Raw genomic sequence first — 22583 nt, 5'->3', positions numbered from 1 at the left:
ATGTGCAGTCATTGAGGTTCGACACCCTCAATATAGCCTTATCCCACAAGGATTCGATCTATTGCGAGTGGTTATTTTTATTATTGATATTTTTGCACACAAAAAGACCACATCACTTATCACGTCAGACTATGATACAAAGTTGAAGATAATTGCAAAACTTGCTATGGAAGAAGAATGATTAGCATCACATGGTTGTTCTAAACAATGTTGCATGCTCATTTGGAGTTATCAGCTCATAAACATGTAAATAGGGCTGGCAATTTTGATACAACCCATGAACCCAACACGAAGTTTACGGGTTTTGGGTTTGATCTAAATGGGTTCGGGTCATAATCGGATCACCCGTTATGACCCTGTTATTTTTTGTGTCCGGTGGGTCAACCTGCGGTTTAAGTGGGCAACCCACCAAACCCGTTTTTTTTTTTTAAAAAAAAAACCCTAAACTAACCTAACCTAGTAACCCTAACGTAACTTGTATCCTAGCTTTCTCTCTTCACTCTCTCAACCACGCTGCTCTCTCCCTCACTTTCTCTCTCTCTCTGCACCTCTTTGTCCCTCTCTTCTCTTCACTGTTCACTCTCCCTCTCTCTTGCATCTCGGATTCTCTGCGCCTTTGTCTTCCTCTCTCTCGCAATATCTCGGATTCTCTACACTCCCTGTCTCCGGTATGTCTCTCTCTCTCTCTCTCTCTCTCTCTTTTGCTTTGATTTTCATTTTCATTTTCTGTAGTATTTATTTCATTTGAAATCATTGGCACTTGCTTACGTGTGGAACAAAAATGAAAAACAGAATTCATTTTTAAGTATTTTATTTCTCTTCTCTTTTTAAGTATGTTTTGTTTGGTTACTGATGAAGGGAAAGCGAAATTTAGGTAGTGAATGTTAGAATGCTCTGTTTGTTTGTTGGGAAAATGTATGAAATTTAAATTTTCATAGATTGGCCGTTTTGAAGTAGTGCTCTGTTTGGTGGGTATGGGAATGTGGGAAAGTAAGATGAAATAGAAATGGATTTGGAAATTGATACAATACTAAGTAGTTCTGAGTTTTTTCATCTTTTAGCATTGTTTGAACTGTATGTTTTCATTCATATTCATGCCGAAAGAGTGACGTCGTGAAATAGTAATGAAAATTGGACGAACAAGAGTGTAAAATCAAAAGATTTGAGTGACATGCAATTGACTAATGATATTATCTATAAGCTCTTATCAGTTTTATAGTATGGTTAAATTCCCTAATCCACGTACATTTTTAGGACTATTCTTTGAAAACTTTTTGAGGTTTTGCTTTTTCGTCTATGTGGATGGTGAATAAATGGTACCTTTGTAATTTTCTTCAAATATGTTCACCAGATTTTTGACAAGTAATTGTTATATAGTCATTCAATCTTATTAAACTAGTTGATAGCATATACTTTAACTAATGATTATGTGTGTAGATGAATAACAAAGTACTTGTTGAATATGCATTCGAGTCATTAGACAACGATGTGGTTGAAATAAATTCACTAGAAGATGTTTCTATTTCTATGGGAAATAAGAAAAAAGGGAAAGAAGTGTAGGAAGACCTCAATTGTTTGGAATTATTTTGATATCGCTCTTAATATTGATCCAGGGGACACGGAGGTATGGGCAAAATGTAAGGTGTGTGGTAATAAATATAAGGCTAAAAGTTCATATGGAATTAGAAATTTAAAGTGGCACATGGAAACTTGCGAGAGGAGCAACACTCCTGATATTGGGCAAATGCTCTTAACTGGAAGAGCAGGATCTCTGTCAATAAGTACCTCTAAATTTAATTCTAAAAGATATAGAGAATTGTTGGTTGCTTCGGTTATTAAGCATGATTTTCCTTTTTCATATGTTGAATATGATGGTTTAAGAGAAACACATCAGTACTTGCGCAGTGATGTACCATTTATCTCTAGAAATATTGCTAAGGTTGATTTGGTTAAAATGCGTCTGAGGGAGAAACAAAGAGTTAAATCTATGTTGAATGTTTGTGCTGGGAGGATTTGTTTAACATCTTATTTGTGGACTTCTTTGATAACTTATGGGTATATGTGCCTTATTGCAAATTTTACTAACAAAGATTATGTATTAACTAAAAGGGTGTTAAACTTTTCATTTATGCCCCCACCACATAATGGTATATCTTTGTCTAAAAAGATATATAATTTGCTAAGAGTGGGGGATTGAAAACAAGATTTTCACTATAACATTGGATAATGTTTCTTCCAATGATGTTTGTGTTGGGTTATTAAAACAAACATTAAACATTAAGAAAGCCCTTCTTTGTGAAGGTGAGTTCTTTCATCTGCGTTGTTGTGCCCATATTCTTAATTTGATAGTGCAAAATGGATTGAAAGAGATCAATGATGCTATTCAAAAGATTCGAGATAGTGTAAAGTATGTTAGAGGATCACAAGTGCTTTCTTCAGGCTGTAAATCAAATGTCATTAGATAGTAATAAGTGGTTAAAACAAGATGTGCCAACCAGATGGAATTCTACATATCTTATGCTTGAGAGTGCTATTCACTATCGGCGTACTATTAGTTATTTGGAGATGACTGATTCAAACTATAAGCATTGTCCTACTACACTTGAGTGGAAAAAGGTAAATAATATCAATAGTTTCTTAGCTTGCTTTTACCAAGCTACATGTACTTTTTCTGGTACCAAGTATCCCATTTCCAACTTATACTTTCTCGTAATTGCTATGATTTATGTAACCTTGAAGCAACACCTTGTGAGTGAAGATGAGCATAAGAGCTTAATGGCAACTCCAATGATCTCTAAATTTGAGAAATATTGGTCAAAATTCAGTTAAGTGTTGGCCATAGCAGTTATCTTAGATCCTCGTTACAAGCTTCACCTTGTAAATTACTACTATATGAAGATTTATGGAGTAGGATTCTGTAGAGTTTGTGAATGTTTGTGAGAAATTAGTGCAGCTTTTTATGGAGTATAGTGCTTCTTCTAGAACTTCAAGCTCCATAGTTGTTCAGCCCCAAGAACATCGCGCAGTGCTAGATTGGGAAAAGGTGAATAATATCATTAATTTCTTAGCTCGTTAGTAACTTAGAATATAATATATGTACTCTTAACCACTTTATTATTTGTGTTTATATTCTTTCTTTTTTCATGTAGGAATATTTAGCATTTGATGGAGTTGATATTAATTCACAAAAGAATCAATTGAAAATTTATTTGGAGGAACCTAGGTCTTTCGATAAGAATGCAACATTTGACATCCTTTCATTTTGGAAAGAAAATGAATTTCGCTATCCTGAAGTAGCTGGTATGGCTCGTGAAGTTTTGAGTATTCTTGTTTCTACTGTTACTTCAAAATTCACTTTTAGTATTGGTTGACGTGTGATTGATCAATATAGGAGCTCACTCAAGCCTGATATTGTTGAGGCATTAGTTTGCACAAAAGATTGGTTATGGAGAGCAAGGTAATAGTAGTTATTTGCATATTTAATTTCTTCATTTACTTGTATTATTTTTTTACTACACTATAATAACACTAATTCCTCTTATTTTTTTATATCGAACTCACACAAATGAAGTTGGATAGCAAAGAAGAGGATATTTTGACAATGGATGTCAATTCCTGTGACATTCTAAATTCATCTAAAGCACAATCTGATAATATTTCTTAAAATGAGCATATTTGTTGTGTTTCATATCTTTAATTGCATGTGATGAATCATGGATCCTTCAAGTGGACAAACCAGGCATACTGGCCCATGGGAACCTAATTTGTAATAAATCTAATGATGATGGAGTTTTGTTTCTTTTTTCTTTATTATTTTGTTTTTGATAGCTTTTATTATTATTATTATTATTATCTTTTTCTTTATTGCTATGATGGACTATGTAATATGTATGGAGTTGAAAATTTCTAATCTTTGTGAATGTTTTTATTGAATGACAATTTGTTAACAATTAAACCTATTACGTTTTTATCATATTGTAATATGTGAATTCTATTGAATTTCAATGGCATTGGTATTATAATTACATTATTTTTTCTATTTTTCATTCAAACGTGTCGGATCGTGTCAACCCGATATGACCTGGTTATTTTAAATAGGTTAAACAGGTCGTGTTGGGTTGCATGACTATTTTTCGTGTTTGAGAGTTCAACCCGTTTAGCTAAACAGGTCGTGTTCGTGTTTAGGTTAATTGGGTGACGGGTCATTACAGGTCATCATCGTGTCAACCTGCCAACTCGTTTTGCCAACCCTATTTAAATAAATCATACCACTATCTTGTGTTAGAAGAATGTATTCGGGTTTGAGGGTAGTTTGGTCATTGATGTATTCTTTAAGCTTATATAATAATATGTTTGAGGTAGGCTATGTAACATAGAACGAGCCTCCTCTTTTCTCAAAACCTTCTTCATGCAAACCTCTCAACATGGTATCAGAGCCTAGGGTTTATACCTTTTCCTGATATCTTGTTTTCCTCTTTCTTCCCAATTTTCTTTTTTTCTCTTTTATTTTGTTTCCCGTTTCTATTCTTTCCTCCTCTCCCATTCATCTTGCTACTAATCGAAGGCAATCGAATTACTCGGCTTCAAGCCCATGGTCGGAGATGGTGCCACGTTCACCATCACCAATGATGTGATCTCGCCGTCATCTCCATGGTTGGATTGGTCGTTGTTGACAGACGTGTGCTCATGACTACTGGGTCTTAAGTCGTCGTTGATGGTTGGTTGGTGTCATTGGTAGGTGCTGTCTGTGGTGATTGATATTCTTTGCAGTGGCTGGAGATAGTAGTTGGGTGTTTTTCGGCACGATCTGGGTCTCGCTAGCAAGGTTTGGTTGTCCCCGACAACTCTGTTTGTTGTAGTTGGGTGTTTCTCGACACAATCTGGGCGTCGCCGACTCGCCGACATGGTTTGGTTGTCGTCGGCAAGGTCTAGCCGTCTCCGGTGCTGTTTCGGCAGTTTTCATAGACGAAGCTGGGTATTTGGCTCCAGGTGCTTATTGTCGCATACTCGGGATAAGGATATCCCAACCTCAAACCGGGATAAGGCTGTCCGTGTTTTGGTTTCCCCTGGTCCAGTCTAGTTCAGACCTATTTTACCGTCGGTTCAGCGTGGTTCAGTCTGATTCAGGCCAGATTCAAGCCGGTTCAGGTCGTTTTTTGACAATGTCTCTCAGTTCCTTCCGGTTCACTAATGTTTAGACCTATTTTGCTCAAATTTAGTCCAGTTCGAGTTAGTTTTTGATGAATTTTCTCGATCCTGCCATGGTTTGAGTTGTTTTTAGTTGACATACGTCACTATCAGCAAGTTTTGCTTTGAGTTGGGGCTGTTTTGTGTGAGTTTTTTTGCCTATTTCTACTTCGTAATTCATTGGTTGGTGGGATCATGTAGTTGTTTGCATCTTGTTACCACATTATGGCTCTTCCTTCCGATTTAATTACTTCTGCTTCTATGGGTCCGGCTACTATGACACTTGTGAAACTTAATGAAAAAAATTATGTTTATTGGTGCGATCTGTGGAAGTACACTTCAGAGGGAAAGTTTTGTATTCTCACTTGGAATCCGAGCAACCTCCGGAAAATAGCTCCAAAAGCGTTTGGGACCAGGCCGACAATCAGATTATATCTCTTATGTTGAATAGTATTGAGCCTCACATTGGATCCTCATGTCTCTATCTTCCTACTATTAAAGTAATTTGGGATCATCTCCAGCATATGTACTCTGGTACTGGGAACATCACTCGGATTTATGAGGTGTGTCAACGATATTTTGGACTTGAGCAAGGTACTCAAACTGTAGATGAGTACTACAATCAAGTTGTGGCCATCTGTAAGGAAAGAGACATGTATCAACCGCTCTCCACTAACTTGAAGAAAATGGAAAAGCAACGTCAAGATGTGGATGTAGTTCAGTTTCTTCTCGACTTGAAACCTGAGTATGAGTCTGTTCATGCACAGATTTTAGGTGGTTTTGTCCTCCCATTGCTTCCTATGGTTTTTTCTCGGCTTTAGCGTGCTACTATTTTTTATCATGGTCCTTTGTTAAGCACGGAACATAATGGTGATCATGCTGCTTTTATTGCTGCCCGTGGTAGTTATGGTAGTTCCCGTGGGGGACGTGGCAGTTGAGGTGGTCGTGGTTTTCGTGGTGGACGTAATTTTCAGGGAGGTGGTCGCATTGGAGGTGGTGGGCCCCGCAAATGCACTCATTGTGGCCGTACTAATCATTCTGTGGAGTTTTGTTGGGACTTACATGGCACACCAACTAGGTTTGCCAATCAGGTTGCTTCTCATGAGGATTCTCTAGCCTCGATTGGACCACTTGTTTGTTCTAGCTCAACTCTTGAGAATGATCTCATCTCCATTCCAAAAGATGAGTATGCTGAGTTCTTAGCCCATAAGCGGGCTTCTTCCTCTTCCACTGCTACTCTTGCTCAGTCAGGTACTGCATCTCACTGTCTTTTATCCTCCACTAGCAACCCATGGGTTATCGATTCTGGCACCAATGAACATCTGACTGGTTCGTTTACTTCCCTCTCTGATTATCATCCTGTAGCATCACCTAGAAGTGTCACCCTAACTAATGGTTCCCTATCCAAAGTGGTCGGCTCAGGCACTACCCATCTAAGTCAACTGTTCAGTTAGTTTTTATCCTTCTTTGTGCATTTTTCAGGATCTCAAGACGAGGAGGATGATTGGTATTGGGCATGAAGTTGATGGCTTATATTATCTTGATCTAGTACCTAATCCTCCCTTTTGTGCATTGTAATCATCGGCCTCCGCTCTTCAGTGGCATTGTCGTCTTGGTCATCCTTCCCTTTCTATGTTGAAGCATCAGGTCCCAAGTCTTCATCATGAGTTGTCTGTGCCTTGCGAAGCTTGTCAGCTTCATAAGCATGATCGTGTCTCATTTCCGTCATGTGTTGTTAGTAGGGTTTCTAGTGCTTTTGAGTTAGTTCATTCTGATGTATGGGGTCCCATTAATATAGCAACTAATAAATTTGACTATCTTGTGACCTTTGTGGATGATTTTTCTCGTATGACATAGTTATTTTTAATGAAAAATCGTTCAGAGTTATTTTCTTTTTTCAAACTTTCCGCAGTATGATTAAGACTCAATTTGCTCAAAAAATCCGTATCTTGCATTCGGATAATGCTAAAGAATATACATCTCGTTCTTTTGCCTCTTATTTGTCTGATAAAGGCATTATCCATCAAACATCATGTGCGCACACTCCACAACAAAATGATGTGGCTAAATGCAAAAATCGTCATTTATTGGATGTCGCACGTTGTCTCTTAATTCATATGCATGTTTCCAAACAATTCTGGAGTGATGCTGTCCTCACTGCTTGTTATTTAATTAATAAGATGTCCTTTTCAGTCTTAGATGGTACCTCTCCTCATTCTCTCTTATATCCTTCTTCATCCCCGTTCTCCTTGCCATTGAAGGTTTTTGGGTGTGTCTGCTATGTTCATAATTTGGGTCCCGGATTTGATAAGCTTGACCTTCGTGCCACTAAATGTGTCTTCCTTGGGTATTCCACAACCCAAAAGGGATACCATTGCTATAGTCTGATTCTTTGACGCTACTTCACTAGTGCCGATGTCACATTTGTTGAGTCTCTCCCTTATTTTCCTGCTACTACCTCTTTGGGTGACTCTTCCCTTGAGACTGATGCCGAGTCTCTTCCGCTGCCTATTCCTCTTCTCTCTGCGCTAGACTCTCCTCCCCAATCCTACTGCCTCACCACCAGCCTACTCCACTCCAAGTTTATCAACGCCGGCTTCGACCATCAACTCCTGCACCACCATCATCATCCTTATCGTCTACATATCAGCTGCCTCCACATCCATCCGACCACTTGCCTATTGCCCTACGGAAAGGTAAACGTTCTTGCACTACCCAACACCGTATCAGTTAGTTCGTCTCCACTAGTTCTTTATCTCCTACACTTTCTTGTTTTATTTTCCATCTCTTTAGTGTTTCTATTCCTAAGACAGTGCAGGCTGCAATATCTGACTTCGGTTGGAGGCAAGTTATGGAATTGGAAATGAAGGCCTTACATCACAATGGGACATGGGAGCTTGTTCCCTTACCACCTAATAAGAAAACCGTTGGTTGCAAATGGGTCTACACAGTTAAGTTTCATCCTGAAGATTCGGTTGAAAGATTGAAGGCTCGGTTGGTTGCTAAGGGCTATAAGCAAACGTATGGTATTGATGATGATGACACTTTTTCTCCAGTAGCCAAATTTCATCTATTCGGGTTCTTATTTCCATGGCTACTAATCTTGATTGGCCATTGTTTCAATTGGATGTCAAAAATGCCTTTCTACATGGGGACTTTAGTGAGGAAGTTTATATGGAGCAACCACTTGGGTTTGTTGCTCAGGGGGAGTCTCAGGGCTATGTTTGTAAATTAAGAAAGGCATTTTATGGTTTCAAGCAATCACCGCGGGCATAGTTTGGAAAGTTCTCTAAAGCGGTATTGAAGTTTGGTCTTCAAAGATGTCAGACAGATCATTTAGTATTCCACTTACATACTAGTGCAGGCTATATTTTCCTTGTGGTATATGTAGATGATATTGTCATTACTAGAGATGATTCAGGAGGCATTGCCCGATTAAAACAATTCCTACAGGATCAATTTTATACAAAGGATTTGGGCAAACTTTGATATTTTCTAGGTATTAAAGTTGCTAGATCTCGAACAAGTATCAACTTATCCCATAGAAAGTATGCACTTGACTTATTAGAAGAGACGAGTCTTTTGGGTTCTCGACCAGTTGATGTTCCAATGGATCCAAATAAGAAATTAGTAAAGGATGAAAGTAAATTATTTGAAGATCCTGGTGGGTACCGTCGTCTAGTTAGAAAGTTGAACTATCTCACTATCACTAGGCCAGATATTTCATATGCTGTTAGTGTTGTCAGCCAGTTCTTGGAGACTCCTCGGGTTTCACATTGGGAAACTATTACTCAGATTATTCGGTATGTAAAGAGACAACCTGGTCTAGGAATATTGTATAGACCAAATGGACATCTTAGGGTAGAAGCTTTTACTGATGCAGATTGGGCAGGTTCTCCTTCAGATAGACAGTCCACTACAAGATATTGCACATTCTTCAGTGGTAATCTTGTAACTTGGAAGAGTAAGAAACAGACAGTGGTGGCACAATCTAGTGCTAAAGCAGAGTACAGGGCAATGGTTCATACGACTACAGAGTTGACATCGTTAAAACATTTTCTTCAGGAGATTGGTTTCTCGACTGCTACTCCTATCCCATTATCTTATGATAACCAAGTTGCTATACATATTGCATCTAACCCAATTTTTCATGAAAGGACTAAACACATTAAGGTTGATTGTCATTACATCCGAGACAAAATACTGAATGGAGATATATTTACAGTATTCGTGAAGTCTGGAGACCAGTTAGCTGATATGTTTACAAAGTCTTTATGTCGTAATTGGTTAGAGTTTATTTGTTCTAAGCTGGGTTTATATGATATATATGTTCCAGCTTGAGGGAGAGTTTTAGAAGAATGTATTAGGGTTTGAGGGTAGTTTGGTCATTGATGTATTCTTTAAGCTTCACTACAAAAAAAAGGCAATTTTGTGACGTGTCAAACAATTCCATTTTTTTGACACGTCAATAAATGTTGACGTGCCAAAACTAGCACGTCAAGAAATTTTTTTTTGACGTGCCAAAATTGGCACGTCAACATTTACTGACGTGTTGAATATAACACGTCAGGATTTACTGACGTGTCACTATCTGACACGTCAGTAAATTTGAATTTAATTTAATTTTAAAAGTTTTTATTTAAATAACATAATAATTTAATATTTACTGACGTGTCAAAATTAGACACGTCAGTAAATATTGACGTGTTACTTTGACACGTCAATAAATTATTGACGTGTCAAAGTGGCACGTCAGTAAATATAATGTCTATACATATATAATATAAAATAGACATGATTTATAAAAAATAAAAATTTAAAAAATATATATATATATATATATATTTTTTTTTCTTTATATATATATATATATTCCTGACGTGCCTATGTGGCACGTCAGGATGTGCCTTGGAAGGCCAGCAGGTAGCATGGCCATCGCATTTGCCTTCTATTTTTTTTTGTTTTTTATCTAGTTTATATATATAATATTATAAATTACTGACACGTCAGTATTTTTTTTTTTTTTTAAAATATCAGGTATATTATATATATATATATATTGTAAATTTCTGACGTGGTGATGTGGCACGTCAGAGATTTTCTGACGTGGCACATCCCCACGTCAGAATATATATGTATAAATATATATATATAAATTATAATTATAATTATAATTATATATTAAATTATATATTCTGACGTGGTGATGTGGCACGTCAGAATTTTTCTGACGTGGCACACCCCACGTCAGAAGATATATGTATAAATATATATAAATATATATATTTATATATAATTATATATAAAATTATATTTAAATTATAATTATCAGATATTTAAAATTATAATTATATATAATTATAGGTAGGTATAATTATAAATATATATATATATATATATATATATATATATATATATAAATATATATATAATTCCTGACGGGCCATGTTTGGCACGTCAAGATTTACTGACGTGCCAAACACGGCACGTCAGTAAATGGTCTCCGTTTTCTGACGCGCCAATTTGATGCGTCAGGAAAAAATAAAAAATAAAAAAAGTCCACCCTTTTTTTTGAAATTTTTCTCTCTTCTTATTTTCCCTCCAACTTTTTTTCTCTTTTTATTCTTCCCTCCTCATTCATTTTTCCTACCCTCTCTCTCTCCTCTCTCCACGGCAGATGGAAAAAACACAGAAGAAGAAGCAGAAAAAGAAAGGGAGAAGAGAAGAAGAAGAGATCCAAGCAGAAGAAAAAAAGAAAAAGGAGAAGATCTAGAGTTCGATGAAGCAGAGAAAGAAAGGGATCGAGGAGAGAAGCAGAAGAAAAAAAAAAAAAAAGAGAAGAGAAGAAGAAGAAGAAGAAGAAGAAGAAGAGAAGATGGAGAAAAGTGAGACCAGGCCGGAGAAAAGAAGAGAGAGAAAGAAAAAATTGAGAAAAGAAGAAAGCCCACAGTGCAGAAAAATTAATTTCTCAAGTGGTGCAGATCTGCACCGTTTCTCAAGTGGTGCAGATCTGCACCACTTGAGTGGTACCAAGTGGTGCAGAGAAATTTTCTCTGCACCGTTTCTCTGATAAATTACAAAATAAAAAATAATTTAAATTAATAAAATTTTTAATTGAAAAAAAAAAGAATCCAGAAAAAAAAAATAATAATTTTATATTTAATTTTTTAATTTCCTGACGTGTCAATTTTGGCACGTCAGGAAATTTAAATTATTAAAAAAATTAATTTTTTTTTTTTAATTTTTTTCTGGATTTTTTTTTTAATTAAAAAAATTTACTGACGTGTCAAATTTGGACACGTCAGAAAATTTTTTGACGTGTCAAAATTTGACACGTCAGAAAATTTTACTGACGTGTTGGATTTAGCACGTCAGGAATTTCTGACGTGCCATATTTGGCACGTCAGAAATTGCAAATTCCTGACACCCACATTCTTCACGACTGAAACACGTCAGGATTGCCCCGTCAGGAGGGTTTACTGACGTGTCAGACAGCCTAACACGTCAGTAAACCTATGTCAATAAAAAATCCTTTTTTTGTAGTGCTTATATAATAATATGTTTGAGGTAGGCTACTTAACATAAAATGAGCCTCCTCTTTCTCATAACCTTCCTCATGCAAACGTCTCAACATCTTGAATGTGATATTTACCAACCCCATTATACATAATAAATCATACCACTTATCTTGTACCAACTCCATTATACATAATAAATCATACCACTACATTGAATGTGATATTTATACAAAGAAGTGATCTTCTGATTTTTGAGATCTTAAGATTAGAGAAGGAAGAACAAAAACCTCATCAATTTCACTGGTGAAGGTCGTGATCAACTAAGCTGGTAGAGCTTCAAATAATTCCAGCAAATAGAGATGATGATGCCAATGACTTCATATTAATAACATACAAATTACAGTTTATGCTTCTTAAGCTGAATACGGTTCATACAAGAGCCCTCTTCACACTTCCATGGCAGGTCGCCGCCAGTGCCACACAGCATGGAAGCAAAAAATGATGCCCATGCATGCATACACCGATCCAGAATAAATTTGGGCGATTACATTGGATAGCCAATTAAGAACATGATTATATATATATATATATTAGGGACCCGTCTCATCTCTTCATGGCCAATTTCTTATCGAAATCAGACAAAACAATCTCCTGACAACGTACAAGTCCAGCGGCTCCACCATAGCACAACCATCTCTCACTACCCTTGTTCATGTTCCACCTCACCCTATGCATCGCTACAGCTTTCGGAGGAAAAACTTCAATAGTCCGATCTTCAACTTTTCTATCTTCTTTCCCGTGTGTTTTTAGTGGCTCTTCATCTCTGTATACCAAGGCTAGGTCATCTCCTGAATTTTTCTTTTTCTTACCGCGACTTTTATTTGGTTTCTTTTCCCTCTTGGGATCTGCTTCCTCAGGTCCCAATTCCACACCCGGATCATCGCCGAAAGAAAGGGCTGCAAAAAGACGACCAAGTGCTGAATCTTAGTGGATAAAGAAAAAGTCTGGCTTACAAAATGCATGCGGTAATGTAATTGCCAAAACATACCTGATTTTTTGCCATCTTATCACTTGCTTTTTTAACCTGTCGTGGCCCCAGTGAGAACTCCCGCAAGGATACAGAGGTGTCCACACTTTTGTTAAGTGACTTCTTTAATGGGAAAGGGGTGTTTGGTACTGGAGTTTTGATTGCGATAGTTGATTCCTCTTCAGTTAGTGACCCACAAAGAAAATGCGGGGTCCGATTTCGCGTATGATCTTTCTCCACTGCTTTTCTTGTATGCTGATTATAGACACAACACAATCATATCTAAGAAAAAGCATAGCAACAGCTTGCAACTGCAAACAACTATTATATATTCCATCATTCCTACTAAAATTCTATATGATAGAGACTATTAATTTGAAATTGGTCCATTTGTGGCAAGTGGCAACCGCCAGGCCAAAGCATGCGCTCTTGAGCACAATAAACAGAATTGTGGACAGTTTACAGTACTACAAGACCCCCCAGTGCATAAGCCTCACTCAAAAAAACAATTGTTGATTTGAATTAGCATCATGATCAGAAAATGTTGGATCTTCCAACTTGAAAAGTTTTACTAATACATTCCAAGAATTTCTCCACCCTTCGCTACCAAGTATAACTAAGAGAAATTCAGTTGGTTCAAGACATACATAAATGTAATATTTTAACATGTTGATAATTTAGGAAGGAAAAAAAAATGTTGCACATACCAACCTACAATGTCCGATCCATGAACATGCAAAAATGTGCCAAGAGAAACAAATACCAAAACTCATAGAAGTCAAGGACGGTACTGAAAAGTGCAGAGTTCTCTCCAGAAATGGAAAATAATTAAGCATACAATACAACAAAGATGAGAAGAAAGATCTTACCAAGTGAGACCTGGAAGGGAACTGTATCTCACCTGGAAACGGAGAATTGTACCATCCGCACTGCAATATGCAGCCATGCCTAAGATTTAAAATAAAAAATTCAAAAGTGGTGGATAATTGATAAAAAGAAATTTGGAATATTAGAAAGGAGTTTTGCTTTGAGCATGAAAATTAGGTCTCCCAGTGTATTACCATATCTTATTTTTGACCATGATACAGGAAAACCAAATGCACTTTTCCAATGAGCTGAAATTCTTTCACTTATTACAAAAGTCATATAAAGCCATATGAAAGATACCTTTTAGTTTGGAGTGGGGCTATGAAAAAATATCGGGAGTGGCTGCGGGAGTTTGCTAGTCACGTAGATTTGAGGTGAGAGATGGCTCTAAAAATAGATTTTGGAATGGTACGTGATGTAGAGATCAGGCCCTCAACGAAGCTTTTCTAATTTTGTATTGTATAGTTCGCGTCAAGGATGCCTCTGTGGCGGATCATTAGGAGGTTTTTAGTGACTCCCATAAGTGGAACATAAGCTTAATTAAAGTGGCTCATGATTGGGAGGTGGATTTCTTTGCTTCATTCTTCAATTTGTTGTATTCCTCTATATCGGGCTGGGGAGGTGAAGAGAAGCTTTGTTGGGTCCTTTCCAAGAGAGGATTGTTCAACGTTAGATTGTTCTATAATGTCCTTGTCCTCCATGATGGTACTCCTTTCCCTTAAAAGTGTATCTGGCATAATAAGGTCCCTTTTAGAGTGGCAATTTTTGCTTGGTCAAATACCTTAGGAAAAATCCTTACCATAGATAACCTTAGGAAATGGCATGTCAGTGTGGTGAACCGGTTTGTGTGTAAGAGATGTGTAGAGTCTATGGATTATCTTTTTTTGCATTGTGAGCTTGCAAGTGCCATATGGAGTACTATCTTTAGTCGTGTTGGTCTTACTTTGGTAATGCCTAGGAGAGTGGCTGTTCACTTGTTGAAGAGGATTGAGTGGCAATTCCTAGAGTGCAGAGCAGTGTAGAAGATGATTTCGTCCTCTCTTTTGTGGTGTATTTTGGAGGGAAATAAATGATAGAAATTTTGAAGACCGCTAGAGGACGGTGGTGGATTTAAAGTCCTTTTTCAATACTCTTTTCCACATAGCAGCTACTTTAGACTCTTTTTGCTGTGTTTTATATTCACAATTTTTTTTACCGTCTTTCTTTTTCTAGTTAAGTGTTTCTCTTGTATACTTCCTGGAAACTTGAGTGCGTCTTTTGTGCTTTTTAATGATGTTTCGATTACTTATAAAAATAAAAAATAAAAGAGATGCCTGTTAGCCGTGACACTTGTACACTCCAAATAGCAAAGGATGAACAGTAATGATTGTGCAGCCCTTCTTGTTTTGTCCCACCAAAGGGTTTTCCAGTGACAGGAGTATAGCATTAACCAAGCTGAGGATTCTCATTGTTCCATCATCAAAGGATAGAATAACACATCTAACAACATGAAGAATGAACGCTTCCAAAGTAAGGGGACAAATCAATTTTGACATAAGGAGCTTAATTTGTGTTGCATCAATCATACACTACCTTGGATCTGGCAGCCAATCCAAACTATATATGACCTTGGCACAGGATGGAGTTCCCACAGAGGACGGAATGGATCACTGCAAACAATTCAAGTTTAGAGCTCGAGTATGGCATGCAATTATACCATTACCCATGAATCAAACATATCAAAAATTAAAAAATATTAATCCCAATTATTTACCCTGAACCCACATACATGATGAGATACCCCACCTTCAACCACAACACTTCATCTCCTTATAAATCATGACTCACACAAACAACATTTGCAAAAAAAAAAAAACCCATATAAGGAGCTTATACACAACCAGAATTTTCATCAAGAGCTGAGATCAAGTTTCCTAGAATGCAATGTTTTAAGTCACAAGTTTGGGGAAACTCCACTTACCCCCTGATGTTTCCTCACTTTTACAATCACACCCTCAAAGTTTAAAAACTCACTGTTCAGTATCCAAGTTTAAAAAGTCAGAAATAACTTTGTTTTCCTTTTTCTTTTTCTTTTTTTAAATAATAATTATAGTAATTTTGTAATTTTAAAAATTTTACGGGGGTATAAAGCACATTTCACCCCTCTACCGTTTGATTTAACCCTAAACCCTAATGGCAGAGGTGACATTGCAAAGTTTTTAAACATAAATACCTAACATTGAGAGTTTTTAAACTTTGAGAGTGTGATTGCAAAAGAGATGAAACTTCGGAGAGTAAGTGAAGTTATCCCTAAAAGTTTTATTTTACAATTTTATTATTTGGGGAAACTTCAAAAAGCCCTCCTGAACTTCTAGCCGTTTTGACATACCTCCCTGAATTTTCAAAACTCTCACTTAGGCCCCCTGAATTTTGGTTTTCTCTCACTTTGGACCCTTTTAAAGTTAAAGTCAAACAATTTGACTTTTTATACCTATTTTACCCTCCCCCAAAACTACGTCGTTTTGTGTCCTAAAACTACAACACCTACCTAGCCCAAAACGACGTCGTTTTAGGCATTAATTTTTATTTTATTTTTATTTTTTTTAAGAAAAAAGAAAAGCAAAATTAATTAATTAATTAATTAAAAAAAAAAAAAAATTAGGGGTGGCTTGGCCGATCTGGGGGTGGTCGAACCACCCCCATGGCCAAGGGGGTGGTCCGGCCACCCCCTTGGCTAAAAAAAAAAGGGGGGGATTGGGGTGCTTTGGGGGTGGCCGGACCACCCCCAAAAGGCCCAAAAAAAAAAAAAAAAGGGGGGTGGGGTGGGGGGGATCGTGGGGGTGGCCGGACTACCCCCAAGGGGTGGTGATGTAGTTTCTCCAGATCGTGGGGGTGGCAACCTGAATGTAAGGCAAACTTCTTTAGTTCTGATACCACAAGTGAATTCATAGTCACAAGGTAGCAGGATCTTCCAAAGTCAACAATGAACGAATTGAAGCTGAAAAAACTAGCATCGATTTAATCAACAGTTGTTAATTGCAACCAAACTAAACTAAGAATGTCAAAAGCAAACTATTATTTCCTTAATCCCAGTCATGCAAAAGCACGATAACTGATAACCATCAACCATATTGACTAGGAGACAATTTGAAGAAAAGAAAAAAATGCAAAGTAAATCTATAATAAAAATAATAAAATAATGAAAATATTACTGTTCCATCATGGCATCCAGCAAGCAGGTAATCGTGAGGGGGTGAAGTCGACCATTCCACTGTTAGAGGGATGCTACATAACAGATGATGGGAGTGAAGATTAGCTTTTAATTAAGATAAAGAAAATCACATAACAATGTCAACAAAGATAGCTGCCTATAGTGATAATTGGAACTCATTACATTCTACATTACTTAGATATGTCCAGCTAAACCTAAGCCCTCCATAATGATGGAGGTGGAGACCATGACCCCCAGCAAATCTCTAAGGAAAGATTTTAGAAAGTCAAACATCTCAACATGCATTCCACGCCATATGGAAGATTTTTTTTTTGGTAAGTACAGAAAAAGGAGAACATTCAACACCATATGGAAAACTTGAAATCCATAGACTAAACAGTTAGCAGATACATAACCATTGCATAACATACAGACAAGATCCCCTATGTAATCTAGGGGGCAGGTGTTTCTGTACATGTTGGACATGTCATCTTTCCAGAGATATAAAATAATGGAGAAGGATTTGCATGTTCGCTCCTTTCCTTCTTCCTTCTGGTGCTGCATTAGGAACACCCTCTAGCTACGATGCTGGCACATATCTTGCACCAATACTTGTGCCATACCATGCCAAACAGAGCACTTTAAAGTTGTGCGTTCTTATATACAGTGGCAGAGATGCTCCAAACAGATTTTCCTACTGTGCAACAAAGTGAACTCAAGTTACCACGTGCTCATATATTTAAACAGTTCATAGAAAATAAATTCTACGCAATCTATTACTTAAATTATCTTACCAACTCATATATCTATAGAAGGAATGGCTACCTCCCAATTCACCCAAGCTAGAATGGATAAACAAGTTTTCCAATCTTTCACTTAAAGAACATGATTTCCAGTGGAGACTACAGGAGCAAGTATGTTTTTATATTCTTTTGATCTGGAGAAATCCTAACCAATGAGTGCAACAAGCTAGGGACTTTTGTAAAGGCTGGTCCATATGATAAAAGACAACTTTCTGTTTCACTCCAGTAAACTTCCAAACTAATTATCAAAAAGGTATAAAAGGAACTACCTCTGTATGCCACCACATTTCAACATTGAGCATCTAAATACAGGTTCCAGTTTTGCAAAACGGGGATCAGTGCCCTCCTGAGGAGCAGAAGAATAGAAAGCTTTCATTGTACGAGGAAAAGGAACCTCCCACCTGCGTTGATAAGTATGATGTTGGCATAACAAGATACAAATAACAGTTTGCAATAAAATTTTTGATAGGTAGGTTTGCAATAAATAACATAGAACTACACGAGCAAGTAATTGGTGCAGAAAGAAAGATGTAATATGTGGACATAAATAACAAAAGGATACTGGTCAACACACAATTTATAAGATCAATTTGCATTTCATTTAAAATATTGCAAACTCTTTGTCTCTTTTAGCAATTTACATTTATTTTTTTGATAGGTAAACGAATTATAGCGAGCATTTTACATTTATTGAAACTATTTCCGTACCAAGTACACAATATTTGTACTTTGTGCATAAAGCCAACCACAATTTTTTTTTATAAGTAATTTCATTATCATTAATAAGGCGCAAAGGGGGCCAACCCTATTACATAGAGAGTGTAAAAAGAGAAACCCTAAGAAGAACAAAAATCTGCAAGAACAAAAACTCAAAAAATCTGCAAAACTAGAAACAAGCAGACTATGATCATGAGCAGATATCCAGGTATGTAAAATGTTAGATCACAATTTTTTTAAACCTCAATATGACACACAATGTTAATATTTGCATCCTTCATCCATAATGTATTATTCCAGCATAATAACATAGATCATTAATTAAAAGGTAATCATTAATGTTCCCTTAATAGAACTGAAAATAAGAAATTGCAAAACATCCATAAAGAGAATTGACAGATACAGACAAGAGAAGGCGATACATAATATTTATGAGAACATAGAAACTAGACAACTGAAGCAGATGTCTTACACTTCCAGAGATCCGTTCCCAAGCAAGACAGCAAGATAGCCCATTCGATGCTTACATTTGGAATCACATGCATTAGAAGGCCGCCATTTGACATCCCATGCTACCTTCCCATTGTGAGCTAAGCATAATACAACTCTAGGCAGAGCAACATCGTTTGAAACCATGCAACTGGGTGAGCTAATTCCCAGGGAACCATTGTGTGAGAAATTATCACTTGCTGCAGATTCCTGTTCAGAGTTATGTTGTATTTCATGATTTGTAACAGAAGATCCCATGTCTTCGTTTTGTGTCAATAATTCTGGACTTCTATTATTTCTTTTTGATAAGTATATAATTCTGGACTTATATTATCACTGTAACTCCTTGCCCTTTTCCTATTTTTCAATCTTCTGCCCTGCATAGGAGTCTCAACTGCTGGATTACATGCAGATGCCGCTTGCTTTTTACCATTCTCTTCTTGTACAGCATGTTCTTGGGCATTCCAAGAAACCCAATCTATAGCAAGCAATTCTGATGAATCGTGTAGGAGTTGAACAGCAAGATCTTGAGCATACAGGTCATTGCAATCCAAATCATCAACATATTTTTCTATCTGGATCTTTCTAGGTCTTCCTTTAGGCCTCTTCAATTGAGTTGCTATTGCGTTGTCATCTTCTTTTGGCATCTTTCTAGGTCTTCCTCTAGGCTCCTTCACTACAGTTGATTTTTCTTTCATGTCCCCACTGTTTTTAGATCCCCGTTTTTGCTTTTTTGTTAGAGGTGGCACCTCTTCCTCATTCACACTGATGTTTAGAAGACACCATATCTGAATGACACCTGTACCAGTAAGTGAGGCACCTATCTTGTGATATGAAGATCCAGGAGGATGAGCAGCAATAGCGATAAACTGGAAAGCAAGATATGAAAGAAGGCAGACATAAAAATGGTTTAACATGAACTATTTAAATAAATTGTCACGAATTTTCTACATAAGAAAATTACACTAGACCACATCTATAAAGAAATATATCTACTTCTCCTTTAATGTAAACAAAACTGAGAGAAAGCACTCACAAACACAGGGCTGCAACCCTGATGATTATCCATTCCAATATCAACCTTTTCAGAATGTACCGTTACAAATAAAGATAAGCTAACTAGACGTAGAAGCGCAACCCGCAAAGAATTGCAGTAAATTAACTTTTACAAGCACAGAAAAAGGAAAATAAAGACACAGAAGTACCTCACATTTGATATGATTCTCGAGCCTTTCATGAACTCTAGGACACCAATCCAACGCCCAGACATGCCCTCCAACATACAAAACAAAGTCTTTGCTGTAGCAAGAGCTGATAAGACATTTTGCACCCATACATATCAATGTTTTTATTTACAATTGCAACATTACAATTGCTTATTTATAAAAATGGCTAAATGTGAAAAGATCAGCAATAACATCATTAACTAAAAGATAAGAAACGCTACAAGTTTCATCCTTCAACTTGAGTTACATGTAGTGAAATAAAATATGTAATTGTATTATAGCATGTTAGTATTTTTGTTGGCTAAATTTGGTGCCCAAAAGTAGTACTGTTCACATGATTGTTCATCATTACTGTTCACCCATCCGGATGGAGGAAGCCCAAAATCATCCAGTACCAAAACATGAGAGCTCCGTTCACTGGCCGTTCAATCTGGATGGGGCATGGTCAAATGGTCATTGCCGACATCTTAAATGCTCTAGAAAACACGGGAACATGTTGCCAAAAAGTCATGGCCATCCGGACGGTAAAAGTCTCCGTCTGGACGGACAGTTGGCAGAAAGCAGCACCGCGCATTAAATTCATGCAGGAATCCCGAGATGTTGTCCACATGTCGCCCACGAGGTGAGTCTGTCCAGACGGACAGCTCAGCCATTGGGACGGCCAGTCAGAAAACTCACTTAACTCATTTGAAGGGCATTCTCATTTGTGCCTATAAATAGAGCACTCATGCCATTCAGTTTCGTGGAAGGTCAGAAGCACGAAAATACTTGGTCATATCCTAAGGTGTTTGTGTGAGAATCCTTGTGTGCTAAGAGAGTTTATGTATGTGAGCTAGAAAGCTTTTCTCTCTTAGAGTCTTCGTATTTGTTGATCAATTGTCTTGTGTAATCAACTATGAAGAAGAAGTCTATCGGAAAGGTCCAATAAAGGAGAATCACTTGAAGGAGATTGTGAGCTAAGAAGACGAACTGGAGACTTGTTGATTCTTACAGAGCCAAGGACTTGCAAAGGGTTGTAAGTGTTCCCGTATCTGTAATCTCTGGATAATTTTCTTATAGTGATTTCGTAGGTTTGGCTACTCCGGAGAGATTTTACTTTTAAAATAATTTCTAAAAGGTTTTCTCTTCATCATCAAAATAGTTGTGTCCACGTGATTTATTGCTTTACATATTTTGGTGATTGATTGCTTATTGCTTCATAATTTTAATTTCGCATATTTTGTGATAAACACCTATTCACCCCCCTCTAGGTGTGTTTGGAGTCTGTTTAATTACTTTCAAAGTATTTGATTGGAAGCAACACCATAGATAAAAGAACAAGTACTGAAACAAAAGACACTCTTTGAATTTGCTACAAGAACACACAACCCAAAGAATTCTATATATTTACAAGGAAAGGAACCGGCACGAAAATCTACAATTACCATAGAGCATCAACCTCCATAACTGTGTGCAATACAAATACATGATCAAGGAAAGAAATAAGCATCAAGCATGAGCAACACCATATCTCATTAGGAAAAATTATATCCAGCAAGTCAATGGAAAGCCATAAGACATTTTAATTCTTCAACATCACACAACCAAAAAGAACTGTCATCCTAAATCAGTTGACATAAGTAGTGGGGTAGTTACTTTTTGTGCCTGCACATAATTTACAAGAGGGTGACATATGCTATGCATGTGCTGACATTATGTATTCCTTTTTCCAGTTATTTATAGCCTAAATTTTCTCCACAAAAAAAAAAAAAAAAGAGCACAAAAAGGGTTAAAAATAAATAAACCTTGGACGCACCATTTGAATAATATGTAAGTACCTTTTTACATATGAACACATAAATCAAGAAGGACACTTTAGTAATTCAAAGGATCATCATAAGAAGACGGACAAAACTTGACCACTATTCAACATGCATGGAGAAAGAAAGAATTTCATCACCATCATTATCAAACTAGATGTCCATTGACACTTCTCTAAAGCAACCATCATTCGTAGGATTTGTATAACACATACACTTCCCATCCATTCTCAGTCTGTTCAACAATCAAACATGCAGAGAATTTTATATTGCACACAAGTTCAAGAAATACACAGGAATGTTAAGATAGTTTCCTCATGAGTGTCAAACATAAAAAAAATCACAATCAAAAAAGAAAAGTTCATTGAAACAACTTAAAAGTATCACAGTTCATCACTAAATCAGTGTCAACCCCGGCCCATAATGTCCCAGAGCTAAGTCCAATAAAAGTACCTGGATTCCACAGATGTAGCATCCCCGGATGGTCCCTCCTTCTACAACAGTATGCGAGCCAAATGATTATAAGAAAGGCTCACGGTATACACACACACATTAGTTTATTTCAATTTAATTTTTAAACAATTTATTTAAATAACTTTAAAATTTAAAATTTACTAATGTGTCAAAGTTTGACACGTCAAAAATTTCTGATGTGTCACTTTGACACGTCAGAAATTTCTAACGTGTCACTTTGGCACATCAGAAAATTATTGACGTGTCTCTTTTGCACGTCAATACTTTCTGACGTGCCAAATATGGC

The 22583-nt window shown here is 36.9% G+C and overlaps 1 long non-coding RNA gene and 1 pseudogene across 2 annotated transcripts; one reads left to right on the top strand and one right to left on the bottom strand.

Annotated features, from left to right (window-relative positions):
- Nucleotides 1–2154: 2154 nt before the first annotated feature.
- LOC132188589 (uncharacterized) lies at nt 2155–3764 on the top strand. The gene is made up of 4 exons (XR_009440897.2): nt 2155–3043; nt 3150–3300; nt 3392–3457; nt 3572–3764. It is a non-coding gene; the product is annotated as an uncharacterized LOC132188589 (long non-coding RNA).
- An 8238-nt stretch (nt 3765–12002) lies between these two features.
- LOC132186150 (uncharacterized) lies at nt 12003–19544 on the bottom strand (annotated as a pseudogene). Its single transcript, XR_015912691.1, has 9 exons — nt 18782–19544; nt 17862–17993; nt 16791–16863; nt 15353–15384; nt 15172–15248; nt 14913–15078; nt 13634–13680; nt 12744–12987; nt 12003–12661 (listed from the first exon to the last, which is right to left on the bottom strand). The product of XR_015912691.1 is annotated as an uncharacterized LOC132186150 (transcript).
- Nucleotides 19545–22583: the final 3039 nt, after the last annotated feature.

Source organism: Corylus avellana, chromosome 6, assembly GCF_965113065.1.
Source record: "Corylus avellana chromosome 6, dhCorAvel1.hap1.2, whole genome shotgun sequence".
Taxonomy (NCBI): Eukaryota; Viridiplantae; Streptophyta; class Magnoliopsida; order Fagales; family Betulaceae; genus Corylus; species Corylus avellana.
This window is presented reverse-complemented; position numbering and strand designations above follow the sequence as displayed.